The sequence below is a fragment of the Lagenorhynchus albirostris genome, chromosome 19, assembly GCF_949774975.1.
Source record: "Lagenorhynchus albirostris chromosome 19, mLagAlb1.1, whole genome shotgun sequence".
Classification (NCBI taxonomy): Eukaryota; Metazoa; Chordata; class Mammalia; order Artiodactyla; family Delphinidae; genus Lagenorhynchus; species Lagenorhynchus albirostris.
In genome coordinates this window covers 48,869,778-48,891,552 of record NC_083113.1, presented here as the reverse complement: position 1 = coordinate 48,891,552, position 21,775 = coordinate 48,869,778, and positions in this window count along the sequence as shown.

Sequence of the window (21,775 nt, the reverse complement as noted above, 5' to 3'; positions counted from 1 at the left end):
CACTCAGAGTTTCAGTCTTCATGACTATTAAATGAATGTAACAATATATGTATTACAGATTTTTCACTAGAACTGAATGAGAAAATAACTGGAATGTACACATTAGCTGAGTGCTTAATAAATATTACTTATTAGTATTATTATTACATAATATACAAATGGATTTTATACAAACACATAGACGTAAATGACACTAGAAGAAAAAAATCATACTAATGAATATAGACAGGTTCTTTGCCAATATTGTTGGAAATTTTTCCTTTTCTAGATTTTTCCATTTTTTTATAGTGTGGATTGTGTTACCTTCATAATTAAAACAGTTATTTTATTAGATAATGTGATTTTCATTCATAGTTGAAATTTTTCTGCTAGAACAAATCCACTAAATCTGGAACTGCTGGCCATATTGGGAACTTTCCTTCAGTGTCCTTTCAAACACCTAATTTGGGGAGGAATAAAATTTTTTCATATATTCTACTTATACTTGAACCTTAGTTTCCTATAAAAATGGCTCTCTTACATAAAATTCTCTTTTGCTGGAATACTTAAGGCTTTTAGAAAAAAACTATACATTCAATGAACACATCCACATGTACAAACTTCATCTGGGAAAACCCATGCTCCAGTCATCTAGGAATTGATAGAAAGACTCCATCAAGTGCAGCTTCAGACCCCATTCCTGAGTGAGGGACTTAGCTCATTTTGGAGCCAAAGATTTGTGGGGCCACAAAACAAATCCCTGACACACATGTGATTGATGACATTGCCCTGGATCTAGGGACTGTGACTTTATTCAAATATATCCCTGGACTGCTGACAACACTCAAATCTATACCTTCCCAAATGAAGCCTTGAATAAGCAATTTTCAGGTGAACTTAAGAAGAACATCATGGGGAGACCTTCAAGATGGTTGAAGAGTTAAGACGTGGAGATCACCTTCCTCCCCACAAATACATCAGAAATACATCTACATGTGGAACAACAACTACAGAACACCTACAGAACGCTGGCAGAAAACCTCAGACTTCCTAAAAGGCAAGAAACTGCCCACATACCTGGGTAGGGCAAAAGAAACAAGAAAAAACAGAGACAAAAGAATAGGGACGGGACCTGCACCTCGGGGAGGGAACTGTGAGGGAGGAAAAGTTTCCACACACTAGGAAGGCCCTTCACTGGCAGAGACGGAGGGTCGCGGGGCGGGGCGGGGCGGGGCGGGGGTGGGGGGAAGCTTCGAGCCACGGAGGATAGCACAGCAACAGGGGTGCAGAGGGCAAAGTGGAGAGATTCCCACACAGAGGATCGGTACTGACCAGCACTCACCAGCCCGAGAGGCTTTTCTGCTCACCTGTCAGGGCGGGCGGGGGCTGGGAGCTGAGGCTCAGACTTCAGAGGTCAGATCCCAGGGAGAGAACTGGGGTTGGCTGCATGAACACAGCCTGAAGGGGGCTAGTGTGCCACAGCTAGCCTGGAGGGAGTCCGGGAAAAAGTCTTGACCTGCCTAAGAGGGAAGAGACCATTGTTTCCAGGTGCGCGAGGAGAGGGGATTCAGAACACGGCCTAAACAAGCTCCAGAGACGGACCCGAGCTGCGGCTAGCAGGGCGGACCCCAGAGACGGGCATGAGACGCAAAGGCTCCTACTGCAGCCACCAAGAAGCCTGTGTGCAAGCACAGGTCACTATCCACACCTCCCTTCCTGGGAGTCTGTGCAGCCCACCACTGCCAGGGTCCCGTGATCCAGGGACAACTTCCCCGGGAGAACGCACGGCGCGCCTCAGGCTGGTGCAACGTCATGCTAGCCTCTGCCGCCGCAGGCTCGCCTCGCATTCCGCACCCCTCCCTCCCCGTGGCCTGAGTGAGCCAGAGCCCCCTAGTCAGCTGTTCCTTTAACCCTGTCCTGTCTGAGCGAAGAACACATGCCCTCAGGCGACCAACACGCAGAGATGGGGCCAAATCCAAAGCTGAACCCCAGGAGCTGCGCGAACAAAGAAGAGAAAGGGAAATCTCTCCCAGCAGCCTCAGGAGCAGTGGATTAAATCTCCACAATCAACTTGATGTACCTGCATCTGTGGAATACATGAATAGACAACGAATCATCCCAAGATTGAGGCGGTGGACTTTGGGAGCAAAGATAATTTTTTTTTTCTTTTTCTATTTTTGTGAGTGTGTATGTGTATGCTTCTTTGTGTGATTTCGTCTATACGACTTGGCTATTACCACTTGTCCTAGGGTTCTGTCTGTCCGTTCTTCTTGTTGTTGTTGTTGTTTTAAGTATAATTTTTAGCGCTTGTTATCATTAGTGGCTTTGTTTTTTGGTTCGGTTGCTCTCTTTCTTCCTTTTTTTTTTTGCCTTTTTTAATAATACTTTTTAATTTTTTTCACTTTTCAAAATTATTTTTTATATTAATAACTTTATTTTTTTATCCTTTCTATTTTTCTCCCTTTTCTTCTGAGTCGTATGGTAGACAGGGTCTTAGTGCTCTGGCCAGGTGTCAGACCCGTACCCCTGAGGTGGGAGAGCCGAGTTCAGGACATAGGTCCGCCAGAAACCTCCCAGCTCCATGTAATATCAAATGGTGAAAGCTCCCCAGAGACTTCCATCTCAACACTAAGACCCAGCTCCACTCAACAAGCAGCAAGCTACAGTGCTGGACGCCCTATGCCAAACAACTAGCAAGACAGCAACACAACCACACCCATTAGAAGAGAGGCTGCCTAAAATCATAATAAGGTCACAGGCACCCCAAAACACACCACCCGACGTGGTTCTGCCCATCAGAAAGACAAGATCCAGCCTCAATCACCAGAACACAGGCACTAGTCCCCTCCACCAGGAAGCCTACACAACCCACTGAACCAACCTTAGGCACTGGGGACAGACACCAAGATCAAAGGGAACTACAAACCTGCAACCTGCGAAAAGGAGACCCCAAACACAGTAAGTTAAGCAAAATGAGAAGACAGAGAAGCACACAGCAGATGAAGGAGCAAGGTAAAAACCCACCAGAACAAACAGAAGAAAAAATAGGCAGTCTACTTGAAAAATAATTCAGAATAATGATAGTAAAGATGATCCAAATCTTGGAAATAGAATGGAGAAAATACAAGAAACGTTTAACAAGGACCTAGAAGAACTAAAGAGCAAACAAACAATGAGGAAAAACAAAATAAATGACATTAAATATTCTCTAGAAGAGATCAATAGCAGAATAACTGAGGCAGAAGAACGGATAAGTGACCTGGAAGACAAAATAGTGTAAATAACTACTACAGAGCAGAATAAAGAAAAAAGAATGAAAAGAATTGAGGACAGTCTCAGAGACCTCTGGGACAATATTAAACACACCAACATTCGAATTATAGCGGTTCCAGAAGAAGAAGAGAAAAAGAAAGGAACTGAGAAAATATTTGAAGAGATTATATTTGAAAACGTCCCTAATATGGCAAAGGAAATAGTCAATCAAGTCCAGGAAGCTCAGAGAGTCCCATAAAGGATAAATCCAAGGAGAAACATGCCAAGACACATATTAATCAAACTACCAAAAATTAAATACAAAGAAAATATATTAAAAGAAGCAAGGGAAAAACAACAAATAACACACAAGGGAATCCCCATAAGGTTAACAGCTGATCTTTCAGCAGAAACACTGCAAGCCAGAAGGGAGTGGCAAGACATATTTTAAGTGATGAAAGGGAGAAACCTCCAACCAAGATTACTCTACCCAGCAAGGATCTCATTCAGATTCGACAGAGAAATTAAAAACTTTACAGACAAGCAAAAGCTAAGAGAATTCAGCACCACCAAACAAGTTTCACAACAACTGCTAAAGGAACTCTTCTATGCAGGAAACACAAGAAAAGCAAAAGACCAGCAATAAAAAACCCAAAACATTTAAGAAAATGGTAATAAGAACATACATATTGATAATTACCTTCGATGTAAATGGATTAAATGCTCCAACCAAAAGATTCAGACTGCTGAATCGATACATAAACAAGACCCATATATATTGCTGTCTACAAGAGACCCACTTCAGACCTAGGAACACACAGACTGAAAGTGAGGGGATGGAAAAAGATATTCCATGCAAATGGAAATCAAAAGAAAGATGGAGTAGCAATTCTCATATCAGACAAAATAGACATTAAAATAAAGACTATTACAAGAGAAAAAGAAGAACACTACATAGTGATCAAGGGATCAATCCAAGAAGAAGATATAACAATTCTAAATATTTATGCACCCAACATAACAGCACCTCAATACATAAGGCAAATGATAACAGCCATAAAAGGGGAAATCGACAGTAACACAATCATAGTAGGGGACTTTAACACAAAAGATCCCGAATAGCCAAAGCAATCTTGAGAAAGAAAAATGGAGCTGGAGGAATCAGGCAACCTGACTTCAGACTATACTACAAAGCTACAGTAATCAAGACAGTATGGTACTGGCATAAAAACAGAAATATAGATCAATGGAACAGGATAGAAAGCCCAGAGATAAACCCAGGCACATATGGTCACCTTATCTTTGATAAAGGAGGCAAGAATATACAGTGGACAAAAGACAGCCTCTTCAATAAGTGGTGCTGGGAAACCTGGACAGCTACATGTAAAAGAATGAAATTAGAACACTCCCTAACACCATACACAAAAATAAACTCAAAATGGATTAAAGACCAGACACTATCAAACTCTTAGAGGAAAACATAGGCAGAACACTCTATGACATAAATCACAGCAAGATCCTTTTGGACCCACCTTCTAGAGAAATGGAAATAAAACCAAAAAATAAACAATGGGACCTAATGAAACTTAAAAGCTTTTGAACAGCAAAGGAAACCATAAACAAGATGAAAAGACAACCCTCAGAAGGGGAGAAAATATTTGCAAATGAAGCAACTGACAAAGGATTAATCTCCAAAATTTACAAGCAGCTCATGCAGCTCAATATCAAAAAAGCAAACAACCCAATCCAAAAATGGACAGAAGACCTAAATAGACATCTCTCCAAAGAATATATACAGATTGCCCACAAACACATGAAAGAATGCTCAACATCACTAACCATTAGAGAAATGCAAATCAAAACTACAATGAGGTATCACCTCACACCAGTCAGAATAACCATCTTCAAATAATGTATAAACAATAAATGCTGGAGAAGGTGTGGAGAAAAGGGAACCCTCTTGCCCTGTTGGTGGGAATGTAAATTGATACAGCCACTATGGAGAACATATGCAGGTTCTTTAAAAAACTAAAAATAGAACTACCATACAACCCAGCAATCCCACTACTGGGCATATACCCTGAGAAAACTATAATTCAAAAAGAGTCATGTACCACAATATTCATTGCAGCTCTATTTACAATAGCCAGGACATGGAAGCAACCTAAGTGTCCATCAACAGATGAATGAATAAGGAAGATGTGGCACATATATACAATGGAATATTACTCAGCCATAAAAAGAAATGAAGTTGAGTTATTTGTAGTGAGGTGGATGGACCTAGAGACTGTCATACAGAGTGAAGTAAGTCAGAAAGAGAAAAACAAATACTGTATGCTAACACATATATATGGAATCTAAAAAAAAAAAGTGGTTATGAAGAACCTAGGGGCATAACAGGAATAAAGACGCAGACATAGAGAATGGAGTTGAGGACACCAGGAGAAGTAAGGGTAAGCTGGGACGAAGTAAGAGACTGGTATGGATTTATATATACTACCAAACGTAAAATAGCTAGCTAGTGGGAAGCAGCTGCATAGCACAGGGAGATCAGCTCGGTGCTTTGTGACCACATAGAAGGGTGTGATAGGAAGGATGGGAGGGAGACTCAATAGGAAGGAGATATGGGGATATATGTATATGTATAGCTGATTCACTCTGTTATAAACCAGAAACTAACACACCATTGTAAAGCAATTATACTCCAATAAAGATGTTTAAAAAAAAAAAAGAACATCATATGTTTGCACCAAGGCGGGTAGCAAATTTATGAAAACAATATGGGTGAAATGACAGGTTTGCAGGATGATTTTGGTTCATCTGCATGTGAACTCTCACTTGGCAGGAACTGTGAGGACAAAGTGAGAAGAGAAAAGTAAAAATTCAGTTCTTACCCAGAAAGCTGAAACTGCTGTAAAAGCCGAAAGAAATTTGGAATTGAGTGTAGGGTGTGTATGTGTGTGTGTGTGCATTTTCTCCCCCAAAACAAATCAAGTACAAAAAATTACTTTGTTCTTACTTGTGTTCAAAATTGACACTGGAGTAACTGTTGCTAATCATGTGTGGCTGCAGTTTTGAAATAAGCACCTACAGAAGTTTACTTGATAAAAATAAACTTACGTGTTGACCTCTTTTTTCTTTTTAAAAATTTATTTATTTATTTTGGTTGCGCTGGGTCTTAGTTGCAGCACATGGGATCTTTAGTTGCAGCATGCGGGCTCTTAGTTGCGGCATGCATGCAGGATCTAGTTCCCCAACCAGGGAGCGAACCCAGGCCCCCTGCATTGGGAGCACAGAGTCTTACCCGCTGGACCACGAGGGAAGTGTCTTGACTTTCGAATATTGAAAGAATTTCGTCAGATAGATGAATTACTAGTGAGTTTTACAAAAATGATTTCAGCTAACAATATATTCTAATATACAGACAGTCTGTTTCTTTGGATCCTTCTCCTTGTGTCTGGGCATTCAAAAACTTAGGATTAGAGTAAAAATAAAGCTATCCTATCTAAAATTTCTGGCAATGTTATTTTTCTAGTCTACAGCTACCATCCCCTCCCTCCCTTAAAAACCATTCTATAGATGTGCCACTTATCTTAAACCTTTTAGTGGTACTGCAGCATTCCTTACAACTGAATTTTTGCAACTGTGGTTCCACTATATAGCAAGAACTTAATCCAGTCTTTCAACACACACATTCCAACCAGCAATGCTCAGTTACAGGAGAGTATCTGGTCCCATAATCTTCTTAACAGAAGTTGTAGTTCAGTCAGGTTGATAGTATGCAGTGTGGATGAAGGAATAGGAAGAAGATTCTGTCATAATCTGCTCTACCGTTTTAAGGGCAATGTAGCAGTAATTTAAAAACCGATATTACTGAAATGTTCCCATTTTGGCCTTGTGATTCCATTTCTATGTATTTATACAAAAGTCCACATTTTGTACAAAGATGGGTTTAAGCAGGTTCATAGTAGATATGCTCAACACAGTGAACCATGGAGGTATTCCAAATGTCTAGTAATTGGGAAGCAGATAAATATGTGATTATTCTACCAATCATTCTGTGAAATACTATGCAGTCTTTAAGAAAAATATGCTCATGTGCCTGACATTGAAAAATCTGTAAGATTTAACTTAAGAGTAAATTGTGTGGTAAAATATGTACCTTATAACAGGTATATATCTATGTTTAAATGCAAAGAAAAATGTCAAGAGTGCACACCAGGTTAACAGTGGTAGAGATTACCCTGGGAAGTGAGCTGAGACAGCACAAATGCGCATGTGTGTGCATGTATGAGAATTCTTTATCCTGTATTCTTCCATTTTATTTGTTTTCTTCAGTAGGAGTATATTCCTTTAATTTTCGTGTACTTGGAAATAAAATGTTATGTGTTTGTAATGAGACACTTCATATACACAAGCAACTACTAGAAAACAATACATAACAAAGAACACTGACGCCAAACAAACAGAATGTGAACAATTACTGTGCTAACATTCAGTAACAGGTTTTCAGAGAGTAAAGAGATCATTTACAGTGGAAAAAAATACTTCCTAATGTCAAAACTATAAGGAAATTGGAAATAATTCAAAACTAAATAGAAACAATTAAAATTCCTAATATCTAGCACAGTGCCTGGCACATAGTAGCTATTCAATAATCATTTGTTAAATGCCAGTAATTGTCATGAGATCCTGGATAGATTACATCTCTGCAGCAGAGTTCTTGTGTTTTTCAAATAAACTGGTTTTCCTAGATTATCTTAAAGATCCCATTAAGGTATAAAAATCTTCACTGATGAATTGTATCATTTCTATGCCAATCTATTACATTCTGAATTTGTAAGAGATTTTCTGTGACTTTCAATTTTTAAAAAAATCCATCCCGTGGTCTGCAGAAGTAGAGATAAAGGAGTTCGATTTCTTGTAATATTTAATTTACAAAAATCTGACCAATGTATGTATGCCTTCTACTGACAAGGTACATAATTTCACTGACAAGGCATCCACTTCAGGCCTGCAAACTTAAAAAAACAATTCTCACCAGCTACCACCAGACATAGGCCTAGGAATTACCACTCTAGAATTGATTCTAGGTTTTTTTTGCGGTACGCGGGCCTCTCACTGCTGTGGCCTCTCCCGTTGCGGAGCACAGGCTCCGGACGCGCAGGCTCAGCGGCCATGGCTCACGGGCCTAGCCGCTCCACGGCATGTGGGATCTTCCCGGACCGGGCAGGAATCCGTGTCCCCTGCATCGGCAGGGGGACTCTCAACCACTGCGCCACCAAGGAAGCCCTGATTCTAGTTTTAATAAGGCAAAAAATCTCAGTAAATCAATAGAAAACTTAAAAACCAGTATTTGTCTACATTAAAATATTAAGAGAAAGTAATGCTTCCCAGAAGAGAAGTATTTCTTTGAAAACGGACTAGATATAAAGAACACAGCAATAAATATTGGAGGGGGTGTTAGGATTATATATGAGAATCTATCAAACGAAAGCAAGATGCTATACAAGGTAATTGCTAAATTTGTGAATTGTAACTGATTTTTTCCCCAAGTGGAAATCAGTTGTAACTGCAAGAAAAGAAATACATGTACTTTGCTTTTTAATAAATAATAAATCACAGAAAAACAAAGGAAAGTAGATATTACACATAAAATGCATAATCCCACCATCCACAACAGATGATCATTGCTAACATTTTGTTCAATATCCTTCCAATAATTTTTTTCCCAAAGCACACACATCATACACTTTACATGATTGAATTTATAACATTTTATAATCTTCTCTTTCACTATAAAATATAGCATTATACACATATACACTATTGATACCATGTATAAAACAGACAACAAATGAGAACATATCATATAACACAGAGAACTCTACTTAATGCACCGTGGTGACATAAATAGAAAGGAAATCCAAAAAAGAGGGGATATATGTATATGCATGGCTGATTCATTTTGCTTCAGAGTAGAAACTAACACAACACTGTAAAGCAACTATACTCCAAAAAAAATTAACTAAAGGAGGGACTTCCCTGGTGGCGCAGGGGTTAAGAATCCGCCTGCCAATGCAGGGGACACGGGTTCGAGCCCTGGTCCAGGAAGATCCCACATGCTGCAGAACAACTAAGTCCGTGTGCCACAACTACTGAGCCTGCACTCTAGAGCCCGCGAATCACAACTACTGAGCCCATGTGCCACAACTACTGAAGCCCATGTGCCTAGAGCCCATGCTCCACAACAAAAGAAGCCACCACAATGAAAAGACTGCGCACCGCAACGAAGAGTAGCCCTCGCTCGCCGCAACTAGAGAAAGCCCGCGTACAGCAATGAAGACCCAATGCAGCCAAAAATAAATTTATAAAAAAAGAAATTAACTAAAAAATAAAATAATTACAAAGATGAAAAATACAGCATTATAAAAATAACATAACCTGTCATAATATAATAATCTTCTATCGGTGAATGCTTAAATTCTCTCCAACTTTTCACTAGTGAAATATGTTACAATGAAATATCTAGAAAACACCTTTTTACGACCGTTCTAAATTCCAAGTTAAGAATCTAAAAAGTAAGATAGAAAGTACTTCTCTAAGGATGAGATTGTTGAATTTCCTGTAGAAAAATTAAAGGAAATAGAAACAGAGCAAAGCAGAGAGCTTCTGTGGAACATTCCATTTGGCCATTCCTCCAGAAGAGGGGTGGATGTAGAGAGAAGCAAATAAGCACACATAATCCCTGCTTTACTGCAAAACACTTGTGCAGTCAACTAATCAACACAGCTCTGGAGATGTATCTGGAGGTACAAAGGATTTCAAGGAAGAAGGTAAAAAAGATTGGCAAGTCTCTATAGGCATAAATAAAATGCTGATTAACATTTATTGAGGTATAACTGATAAAAAATTGCACATATTTAAGGTATACATCATGATGAGTTTGGACATATGCATACACCCATGATACCATCACTACGGTCGAAGTACTAAACATATCCATCACCTCCAAAAATGTCCTTACGTTCTTTTGTGGGCTTGTTTCATTGTGTTTTGGGGTTAAGAAAACTTAACATGAAATCCGTCCTCTTAACCTGTATTAAAGTACACAATACCATACTGTTAACAAATGCTGTACAGCAGATCTCTGGACGTATTCATCTTCCATAACTGGAAATTTCTCCTCCTTGAATGACACCTCCCTCCTCCCAGCAACCACCATTCTATTCTCCGCTTCTATGTGTTTGACTATTTTAGATACTGAATTTACGTAGAATGATGCAGTATTGTCCTACTGTGACTGGCTTATTTCACATCATATAATGTCTTCTAGGTTCATCCATATTGTTGTATATGGCAGGATTCTTTCTTTTTTAAGGCTGAATAATATTCCATTGTGTGTATATGCCATATTTTCTTCATACAGTCACCTGTTAAGACATATGAATTATTTCCATATCATCGTTATTGTGAATATTGCTGCAATGAACATGCGGATGCAGGTATCTCTTCAAACTCCTGATTTCAACTCTTTTGGATATATACCAGAGGTGGGATTCTTGGATCAAATGGAGTTCTATTTTTAATTTTATAAAACAGAAAAAAATTAAGAACAAAAAGAAATTGTTTCAAGGGTAACTAAAATGGGAATGCTTATAAACATGTAAATGAAACATATTCCCAGGGGGATAAACCACGTCATGCAAGAGGGTAATAAAAGAGTTGATAAAGGAAAAATGAAAATTTCAAAGCAATGAATTCATGGAAAATCGATTTGCAGTCTGTGAAGATATACCTTTGCTTTATTTGGTGAAGAAAGAAGACTAAAACCATAACTGTGTAATCATATTCTGTAATTAAAAATCATTTAATGTCAAATGAATTTGGGTGAAGGCCTCTTGTGAAGTGTTAATAGTAAATATGTCACATTTTCCTTATTTCTATGGGAAATATCATAGGCCCACAGGGCTCCTTTCTTGAAGAAGAATTAGGACCAAGCACACATAAATAAAAAATTTGTGTCTGGATGAAACTGAAAAATAGAGAGCAAAGAACATATGAAATTTAGAAAGCCATGAAAGCTTTCTTCCACATGTTGCCACCTCAGCCACTTCTACACCCATCAAAATAAAACATCCTGTACTCTAACTGTGAACCTCATCAAAGAAAATGCCCTCACATAAAATTATTGATACCATCAGGTAGAAAAAACATACAATGGAATTAAGCGTAGAAAAAACTTTTAAGTGTCTGACCTAACATCTTTTACTGCATCTTTCTTCCACGGTCTTTAGAAGAATAAAAACTTCCAAAACAATGACAGTTCAGAACACCTCTTTGAATTGTCTGTGTAGTGCCAACTCTACTCATCGTTTGGAGACAAAAGACAGGTGGACACAAAAGCTCTGATGAGCAGTGATAAGATCTAAATTAAAACGTATTCTATAAGGAGGGCTTCTGAAGTGTATTCCAGTGATTTTGAAGAAGCAGTGCTTCAATTGTTCCTGTGCCTAGAAATAATCTTATTGAAGGTGAAGTTTCCCTGTGTCCGACAGCTCTTCACAAAAATGAAACATTTTCTCTTTGAGTACATCCAAAGCAAGGTAGTGAGATTTAGGCTGGGTGCCAGAGTGACTATAATAGACCTCAAAGAGAAAGCATCTATTACCCAGTTTTCTTTCATCCAAATTCTTCATTATCCCAAATTTGTTTTAAAGAATTTTTCTTAAAGTCCTGCAAACAATGTCAGCAATGACTAAACTTCCACGTCACCAGATAAGCTTGGACAGTTATATGAAAACTATGCAAAAAATAACCAGGCTGCTAGCAATAGTCTGATCCCTGGTAATACTGCATTTTTAAATTATCAGCTTCATCCTCTTGTTGCTTCACTTGTTACTAATCATATTAGTTGGTACAGAAAATTCTTGTTATTTTCTTTTCCTTTTTATTAAAAACATTTTTCCTTATGGGAAATACAAAAAAAAAAAAAAAGTTTCCATGAACAGACACCCATGAAAATGAATTAAAACCATTTACACTCAGATTGACTTCATGCTTACTTTGCCATCTTTTACTCAGATTAATACATTTTTTAAAAAAAATCTGTGGTAGGGTAGAGGTACTCTTGCCTTTGTGGAGTAGAATGGATTTGAGTACATTATGCTCAGAAAAATGGAAATGGCTCCATTTCAAGTCCTTTAAATATGCTTATTTCTAAAAAGTTTGTGAATGGATTTTCCATTAGGCAATTATGTATCAAAGAAAAAATATGCAATTAGTTCTTCAGTTAAACCTCTTTCTCAAGAATGCTTCTGTTTCACCAAGTCATTTCATATTTATACAAGATATTGTTAAAAAATTAATATTTAGCAAATTTAGAGTCATTCCATCATGAGGGTCTTCAATTAATTTGCATGTTCGTTTTTATTAATTTCTTCATCCTTTACAACAATGTATTTGTTTCCTATTGTTGCTAGAGCCAATTACCACAAAATTAGTGGCTTAAAACAACATAAGTTGGGCTTCCCTGGTGGCGCAGTGGTTGAGAGTCCCCCTGCCGATGCAGGGGACACGGGTTCGTGCCCCGGTCCGGGAGGATTCCACATGCCGTGGAGCGGCTGGGCCCATGAGCCATGGCCGCTGAGCCTGCGCGTCCGGAGCCTGTGCTCCGCAACGGGAGAGGCCGCAGCAGTGAGAGGCCCGCGTACCGCAAAAAAAAAAAAAAAACAACAACATAAGTTTATTATCTTATGGTTCTGGAGGTCATAAGTTTAAAAAGAATCTCACTGAGCTAAAATCAAGGTATCCACACAGCTGCCTTCCTTTCTGGAGGATCTAGTGGAGAGTCCATTTCCTTAATTTTTTCAACTTCTAGAGGAGGCCTGCATTCCTTTGTTGGTGGTTGCCTTCCTCCATCTTCAAAGCCAACAACATCTGGCTGAGCTCATCTCATGCTGCCATCTCTTTGGTTCTCTTTTCAGATTCCTTCTTCCACCTTAGAAGACCCTTGTGATTATAATCTAGGATAATCTATTTTACGATTACTTGATTAGCAACCTAATTCCATCTGCAACCTTAATTCCCCTTTGCCATGTAACTGAGCATGGAAGTTACTAAAAGAAAAACTACTTGTAGATCAAAACTGCCTTTCTATCAACTGTTCATCCTAAAAGCTGAGAGAGTTAGGTTCATTTAAAATCCCCCAAACAGTAAAAATGGCAAATTCAACAATAATCAGAGGACTTCCTAAATTCTATACTACTTCAGAAGCCCCCACTCCTTCCAAGGAGAATAGATACTTGTACTAGAGAGATGATCTGCTTACTAGGCATGGTGAATATTGGGGGCAGGCAAATTTGCAAGGACAGTAGTCGTCAACCCAGAGTAAATTCTTCTGTACAATAAGTTGTAAGAACTTTGAATGCCCTTGCCTACTGGGGATATCAATATGAAAATGAACAGGAACTAAGTGGGCTATTGCCAAGTGCTGTGACGATGTGGTGAAGAGAATCACCATCAGTAACAAGAGAGAAGGGAAACTTGGAAGAAAAGATATATTAATAAGCAATGGTGAAATCCATGACATCTATAAGAAAGTTGCTCTAGAATGCAGAACTCATTAATCGGTGAATATCTAGTTCCCAAGGTCGAGGCTAGGCATTATCTTTCCTATTAAGTCACCTTCTGAATGGAATTCTGGGAAGCTGTTTTTTGCGTTATCCCTCCCCTACTTCCTCTTTATCTAAACCTTTGGCATCCCATCAGTGCGAAGCTTCAAGTCCTGTTCTCAGTGCTATCTATGTGTAAGAGTGACCTCGAAAACTTTAAAACGTATCTGTGTCCTGGGCCCACACAAGACCAATTAAAGCCAGGGTTTTTGGTCATGAGGCTGGGCATCACTGTTTATTTTTTACAGCTGCTCAGATGTTTCTAGTACACAGTCAGCGTTGAGACCTATAACCCAAGGGGCAGCAGCAGGTCCTTGCTGCTCCTCATGGGAAGGGTGGCAGGTCTTTCAGATTCTTCAAAGCAAAGCATCAACAAAGAAGACAAGGTGTAACTGGCAACCAAGTCTCCTAGTATAACTGAATATTCTACTTCTTTTTTTCTGTTTTCACGAAGAGTGGAACTGGAAAGAGGGAAGTCAAGAAGAAGGTGAGATAGAAGACACCTGCTCCTATAACACCTCCCCTTGTTGGATATGAATTGCCCCCAAGAGGGAAGGAGAGCTCTCTCCCTAATTAGTGTGCTGGGAGAAATTGGAGGCTACCCCTGCAACCTATGTCAAAGGAGAAATTTGACTGCTCTCTCAGACAACCCTAAGAACCCAGGAAGTTTGATGACTCTCTCAAGCCTTCTCAGCCTAGACACCCCACTTAGTGCTACATCTGTGTCTTATGATGGAGGAAACTCTTTCAGGCAGACCCATCCCACACTCTGAACCTCAGCAAGGCACAGTGTCTTCTCTGGGATGATCCAGAGGTTGTCTCAGTCTCCTCCAGTTGGCCAGCAGAAAGTAAGAACAAGAAAAAAGAACATCAGTGGTCTCACTTTGATTTCAATCTCTGATTTCTGGATTTGGAACCTGGTCAAGACATGGAAATGAAGAGGGACTTTCCCTGTCCTAATACATAATCTCCCCAGAGCAAATGATTATATCAAATATGTATTCACAGCCTTAGTTTTTGATTCACAAGTCTTTTCTATCAAAATATAGGAGCCCATTCTATGAGTTTCAACAAGAGAGCTGAGAGAAAAGGGCAAGGAGGGGATCATAAAAGAAATAACACTTTTGCCTCTATGGGGACCTAGCAGAGGCCACTGGATTTGTCTCTGTGGAGAAACTACAGAATGAAAAGACAGCATGGATTTGAAGAAATACAAAATAACTATGAGACGTTCCTGAGGAGATCAGAGATTGCTGTGGGTCGTACTGTATCTCTATATGAGGGTATGTGTGGTATGGGTAGGTATGGGGGCTTTGATAGATACAGCCTGGGCAGAAGACCATGAGACTAGAGCTTGTAGGAGAACTTTGGAAGCTCTGTTTTAGTCTCCATCCATCTTCACCTCCTCCCCTACACATGGTGCTTTGGAACCACCTTTACCCGACATTGCTATCAGGAATCCCAGTGTTATCAGAACACTATGAGAGCAGAGCACCAATGAAAATACATATGGGGTACTGTGCTGCCATCTCCCATTGATTCGTCCATTCTCTAGTCTAAAACCCTAAACTCCAAACCAAAGGAGGTTCCTACTCCCTAACTTGAGGGTTCACCTTGGGGAGAGAGCCTTTCAGAGTTGGGGACAACGGTTCTATGGTGCCTGCAGCTGTCCATCGGGGAGCTCATCCATTCCCTTATGTCCAAACACACTGGTATAGGCACAGGCCAGGACCTGCTCCAGCCCTTCCTACCAGACAGGGTGGCTAATAATCGGGGGGGGGGCACATAAGCAACCCACAGGCCATAAAACTGGGGTGGGGGAGAGCAATGTAAACACAGTAAGAAACACAAAAGCTGAAAAATACATATTATCTGAATTATTGAAACATATGGACCAAGAATTTTAAGTAAATACAATAAATACCCTCAAAGACAAAACAGAGAATGGTAGTAACATGAAAGAGGAACAAGAAAAAAAGTCCCAAGAAGGGGTTAAATGGGGTTAAACTCATAAAATAATTGCATCATTTTGGAAATCTAAAAGGTATTCATTTAAAATAAATGTTAATAAGTCAAGGATAAATATTGCAATCAACTTAGTAACTACTAAAAATGAGAAAAGAATGGGAATAACAAAAACACTTGATTAATCCAAAGATATGCAAGCAAGCGGAGAAAAAGAAACAAGGAAAGAGAAGAGGGAAACAGAGAAAAAGCAAGGTAGACTTAGTAATAAATAATTACAGTAATAACTAAATTAAATGTTAATGGAAAAAACATTCTATAAAAGGCAAAGATTTTCAGGTTGGATAGAAATAAAACCTTACTATATGCTGTTTACAGGTATATGTTTTAAATGACAAAAACTGTCTAAAACGAAGGGATGAGGAAAGATACACCAAAAGATCACTAACTAAAATAAAGCTGGTGTAACTATATTAATAACAGAAAAGAAGACTTTTAAGCAACCAACAGCACTTTATAATAAAAAGACATCTCTTAAGGACAGAAAGGTCATAAGGATAGAGTTTAACTGAACTTAGTCACAGTAAATTTATTTTTAATACACTGCCAATTTCTAATGTTCTCTTTAGAACTTATATATGCATAGTCATATGAGAAACTGGGCTGTTGAATAGTTTTCTTTATTTTTTTCTTTTTGTCAATTAGTCAAGCTTCACAATGGCATAAACAGGGAGGCCTGTAGCAGCCTTCTCTGGAATAGTATTAAAGAGCACTAGGATAATAAAAACTAACATTAAGCTCCTTTGGTATGCTTGCCAAGGCAATGAATGTTACATGTACTGTCTCATATAATGGGGGAAAATATTGCTATTCACACCTGGAATCTGAAACTGAATTGAGCTTCACACTCTGTTCCTGACTAATTTTTGTTTCATTATTAATCCATGGATCCCAGAGGAGCTACAGGCATTCCTTGCTTGTTTTCCTTACAAATATGCAGGTGTTAAAGCTATGCATCAGGCCATTTACAGTGCTGAATGTCAGCAAAACAGTAAAATGTAACAGTTGTAATAATAATAAATATGAATATTTTCTGAGTTATCATCAATAAGTAGAATTATCAAGCCAATACGATCCTCATTGTTTTTAACTAATAATCTTGAAAGGAAAAAAAGGACTATTTATCTGACTTGAAGAATTATTTCAAAGGATTTTACTGTACTAAGAACCAATTTTAATGGATTGAAAAATCTTAAACTCTTTGTTTTGAAAAATATACATTAAACCAGTGGTTCTTAAATTCATGCATTCCCCAGACTCCCCTGGTAGGCTTGTGAGAACAAATTTCTGGGAGCCATGGAGGAGTTTTTGAATCAGTAGGTCTGGAGTGGGAGTCGATAACTTGCATTTTTAACAAATTTCCAGGTTATGCTGATGCTACTGGTCCCCAGAACACACTCTGAAAGAGCCACTGCTTCAAACAAATGAAGAGACCCACCTGGGACTTCAAACAAATGAATAGACCCACCTGGGAATTATCTAATCTCCAGTACCTGAGTGACTTTTTTTTCTCCTCTAAAACACTGAATTAGTTTAATGTGCATGAGATTTCTTCCACACGAAAAGTTAACAATCACTTAATTGGACATTTTCCATAAAACGATGGCTGGTACTGATCCAATATCCAGAGACCTTCCATGTTTCTCTACTTCACACCTGCTCAGGGACCTGCAGTGCTTCAACACAACAGTGTTCCATAACGCTCCTTCAAAGTTCTAGAAGTCCCAAAGGCAAATTTTATTGTGGTGTTTGGCCTTTCAAATTTGTTCGCATCATTGCATTTTATGCTGCGCCCTAGTCCCATGAACACTGGGTCTCATTAAAGTAGGAAAACACTGCAATTGAAATCACCCAAAGAAACCAAGGGTATCCACGAGACACTAGTATTTGTCTTCTCCCTTTTTATCCGATGTTTAGTGCGTCTAACTTACAACAAGGAATGGATGTAAACAAAAACCTTAAAAGCAGCAATAAGCTGGGAAGGAAATCAAGTGGGACATCAGACACAGTCTCTTGAGTTAGGCTGGCATTCAGGGCAGCAGAACAGAAAGAGATGAGTTCCTGTAGAGGTGTATCTGATAGGTCATGTGCCGTACAAAGAAGTGTCCGTAACAAGAGAGGAATCAGAACAATCAGCAACACTGCTCCTAGATCACTAGAGGGCATAATTATAACAGCACTGACCAGGACAAATTAAATACGTTCTAGAGATCTGCTGTACAACATTGTACCTGGAGGCAATGATATTTTATTGTATACTTAAAATTTTGCTAAGAGGTTGATCTCATATTAAGCGTTCTTACCAAAACAAAATTTATTTAAAATATATATATATGTGTATGTATAAATATAAGACATCAGCATGAAACATCACGAATTCTGTTTTGTAGATGAAATCTTAGCAATGGCAAATGTAGTTGTTTCACTTACAGAAAGTTTGTGTTCTGTGGGGCTGAGAAGGTGGAGAAATGATAAAGACAGGAAGAAAGAAAGGGCGCCATGTGAATTTGATTGCTTTGGGGAGAATCTGTGAAGAGGATATGTGTGGCTAAACTTTTGTGCTACAGGGTAGGCCCTCTGCACATGCACACACTAGGGACTGCCTTATTTAAATTCAAGTTGTCTTGCTTTTCAGCACCTTTGAAATGATGCAGGTCTTAAATATTATTAGCTCAGTTTCCCCAATTTCACACTGGTGCCTTTTCAGGTGCTTCGCTGAACAAAATCACATATGATATAATTGTTTTAACGGCACTTTGTAAGGTTTGCTTAAAATAAACTAAATCAGGGGCTTCCCTGGTGGTGCAGTGGTTGAGAATCTGCCTGCCAATGCAGGGGACACGGGTTCGAGCCCTGGTCTGGGAAGATCCCACATGCCGTGGAGCAGCCTGCCCCGTGAGCCACAATTACTGAGCCTGCGTGTCTGGAGCCTGTGCTCCGCAACAAGAGAGGCCGCAATAGTGAGAGGCCCACGCACCGTGATGAAGAGTGGCCCCCGCTCGCCGCAACTAGAGAGAGCCCTCGCACAGAAACGAAGCGCCAACACAGCCATAAATAAATAAATAAAAATTTTTTAAAAAAAGCAAAATCCCTTTAAAAAATAAATAAATAAAATAAAATAAATCACTCTGTGTATCTACAACCTCTGAGTGAGGGATGAGAAAATATTTTCAAAATAAATAGGTATAACAAATATGATCATTTTACTTGTCATTACAAGTTATTTAAATAAAGAATTTGGAAACTACCACTTGCAAAAGGAGGTGGGATCATTTTTTCCCTCAGCATTGCTAAAAAAGTTTTAGAAAACTTGGTATTTTGACAATATTAAAACCATCAGACAAATCCCACTACTGGGCATATACCCTGAGAAAACCAAAATTCAAAAAGAGTCATGTACCAAAATGTTCATTGCAGCTCTATTTACAATAGCCCGGAGATGGAAACAACCTAAGTGCCCATCATCGGATGAATGGATAAAGAAGATGTGGCACATATATACAATGGAATATTACTCAGCCATAAAAAGAAACGAAATTGAGCTATTTGTAATGAGGTGGATAGACCTAGAGTCTGTCATACAGAGTGAAGTAAGTCAGAAAGAAAAAGACAAATACCGTATGCTAACACATATATATGGAATTTAAGAAAAAAAATGTCATGAAGAACCTAGGGGTAAAGCAGGAATAAAGACGCAGACCTCCTAGAGAACGGACTTGAGGTTATGGGGAGGGGGAAGGGTGAGCTGTGACAGGGCGAGAGAGAGTCATGGGCATATACACACTAACAAACGTAGTAAGGTAGATAGCTAGTGGGAAGCAGCCGCATGGCACGGGGATATTGGCTCGGTGCTTTGTGACGGCCTGGAGGGGTGGGATGGGGAGGGTGGGAGGGAGGGAGACGCAAGAGGGAGGACATATGGGAACATATGTTTATGTATGACTGATTGACTTTATTATAAAGCAGAAACTAACACACCATTGTAAAGCAATTATACCCCAATAAAGATGTTAAAAAAAAAAAATCATCAGACAGATGGACCTAGAGATTATCATACTAAGTGAAGTCAGACAGAGAAAGACAAATATCTTTTGATATCTTACTTGTGGAATCTAAAAAAAAAGATACAAATGAAGTTATTTACAAGACAGAAACAGACTCACAGACTTTGAAAACAAACTTATGGTTACCAAAGGGGAAAGGTGGTGGGGAGGGACAAATCAAGAGCTGGGGATTAACATATACACACTACTATATATAAAATAGATAATCAACAAGGACCTACTGTATAGCACAGGGAACTCTACTCAATATACTGTAATAACCTATATGGGAAAAGAATCTGAAAAAGAATGGATATATGTACATGTATAGTTATTCAGTTGAATCCCTTTGCTGTACACCTGAAACTAACATAATAGTGTAAATCAACTATACTCCAATATAAAATAACACTTAAATTTAAAAACAATCAGAACCAATAAAATTCTTAGTTTGCTTAAATTAGTAGAGCAACTATAAGTAATATGTTTTGGAAATTGTATTATGTACATCTCACAGGTAGGTAAAATTCACAAAGAGTGAGATACATTTACCAGAATGGTACTTTAACACAAAATTGAAGCACTCCTCTTTTCTTGTCATTGTATCTGAACAATGTCTAAAAATTTTATATGGGCTCCAAACGACACCCAGACTTGATGTGATTATGTCACCATGTCTTCAAGTCCTCAGACATAAAAAGTACAACTCTTTCACTTATCATCTTTGTGTCTATCGTGAAATACTCATGTTCTCCTTTTCACTATGCAAATTTTCAAACATAGCAAGAAGTACAGAAAACACTCTAATCAGCCCTCATATACCATTACCCAGCTTTAACATATGGCCAGCCTTAATTCAACTACTGCCCGCATATTTTAGCCAGAATATTTTAAAGGAAATTCCATACATCATGGCATTTCAACTATAAATACTTAGTATGCTTCTCTAAGACTATTTTTAAACAATCAACATACTTTAAAAGTCAATAATTTCTTAATACCATGAACATTTCCTGTGTACTTGATTTATCTGAATCAAGATCCTTCAATGTCCACATATTGTATTAAGTTGCCATAACCCTTAAGTTTTATTTACTCCATTAATATGCACTATCAAATGTCCCACATTCTGCACTGGATTGATTACTTCCTCATAACATGTATACTAACTTTCCTCTCTCTCCTTTATTTCCTATAAATTGACAGGAAGACTTTGGAGGACTTAAGATAGTCAGGCTCAAGTATTTTGACAAACCTACTTCATATGTGGTGCTTTGTACTTCCTGTTACTTCACATCACTGAGACTCCATGATATCTGGCTGCCCCATATATAATGATGTTAAGATTTATCTGTGAATTCAGATGATGTTAGCCTGTCCTCATAAAATTTCCAGTCAAGTTTTCCCCTAATTTTAAGATTTACTGTGCTTGTTGCCTAGAATTGCAAAATGCAGCTTTAGAATTCTATCACTCTTTCATCCATGTACTTACTAGCTGAATTTTTATAGAGAAGACCTTTCCTTCTCCCAACTTGTTGTTATGTTCCCTTTCAAGATCATTTTCCTTCTTCTAACTTGAAGAATATTTTTTTATCTATAGGAGTCAAAAATATTTTCTTGTCCTATTTTTGGATGTATAGCCATGATCTACTTGAGAGCCTGGGGAATGTTAAATAATGCCAATAATGAGCTAGATCATCCCAGTGCATAAATTATCCTCAGGCTTACATCCCTTACTTTAGAAGCTTCATTAATTGCTCTAGTTGCATTAACTTTTAAAGGCCACTGGGGTCCCATTAAGTT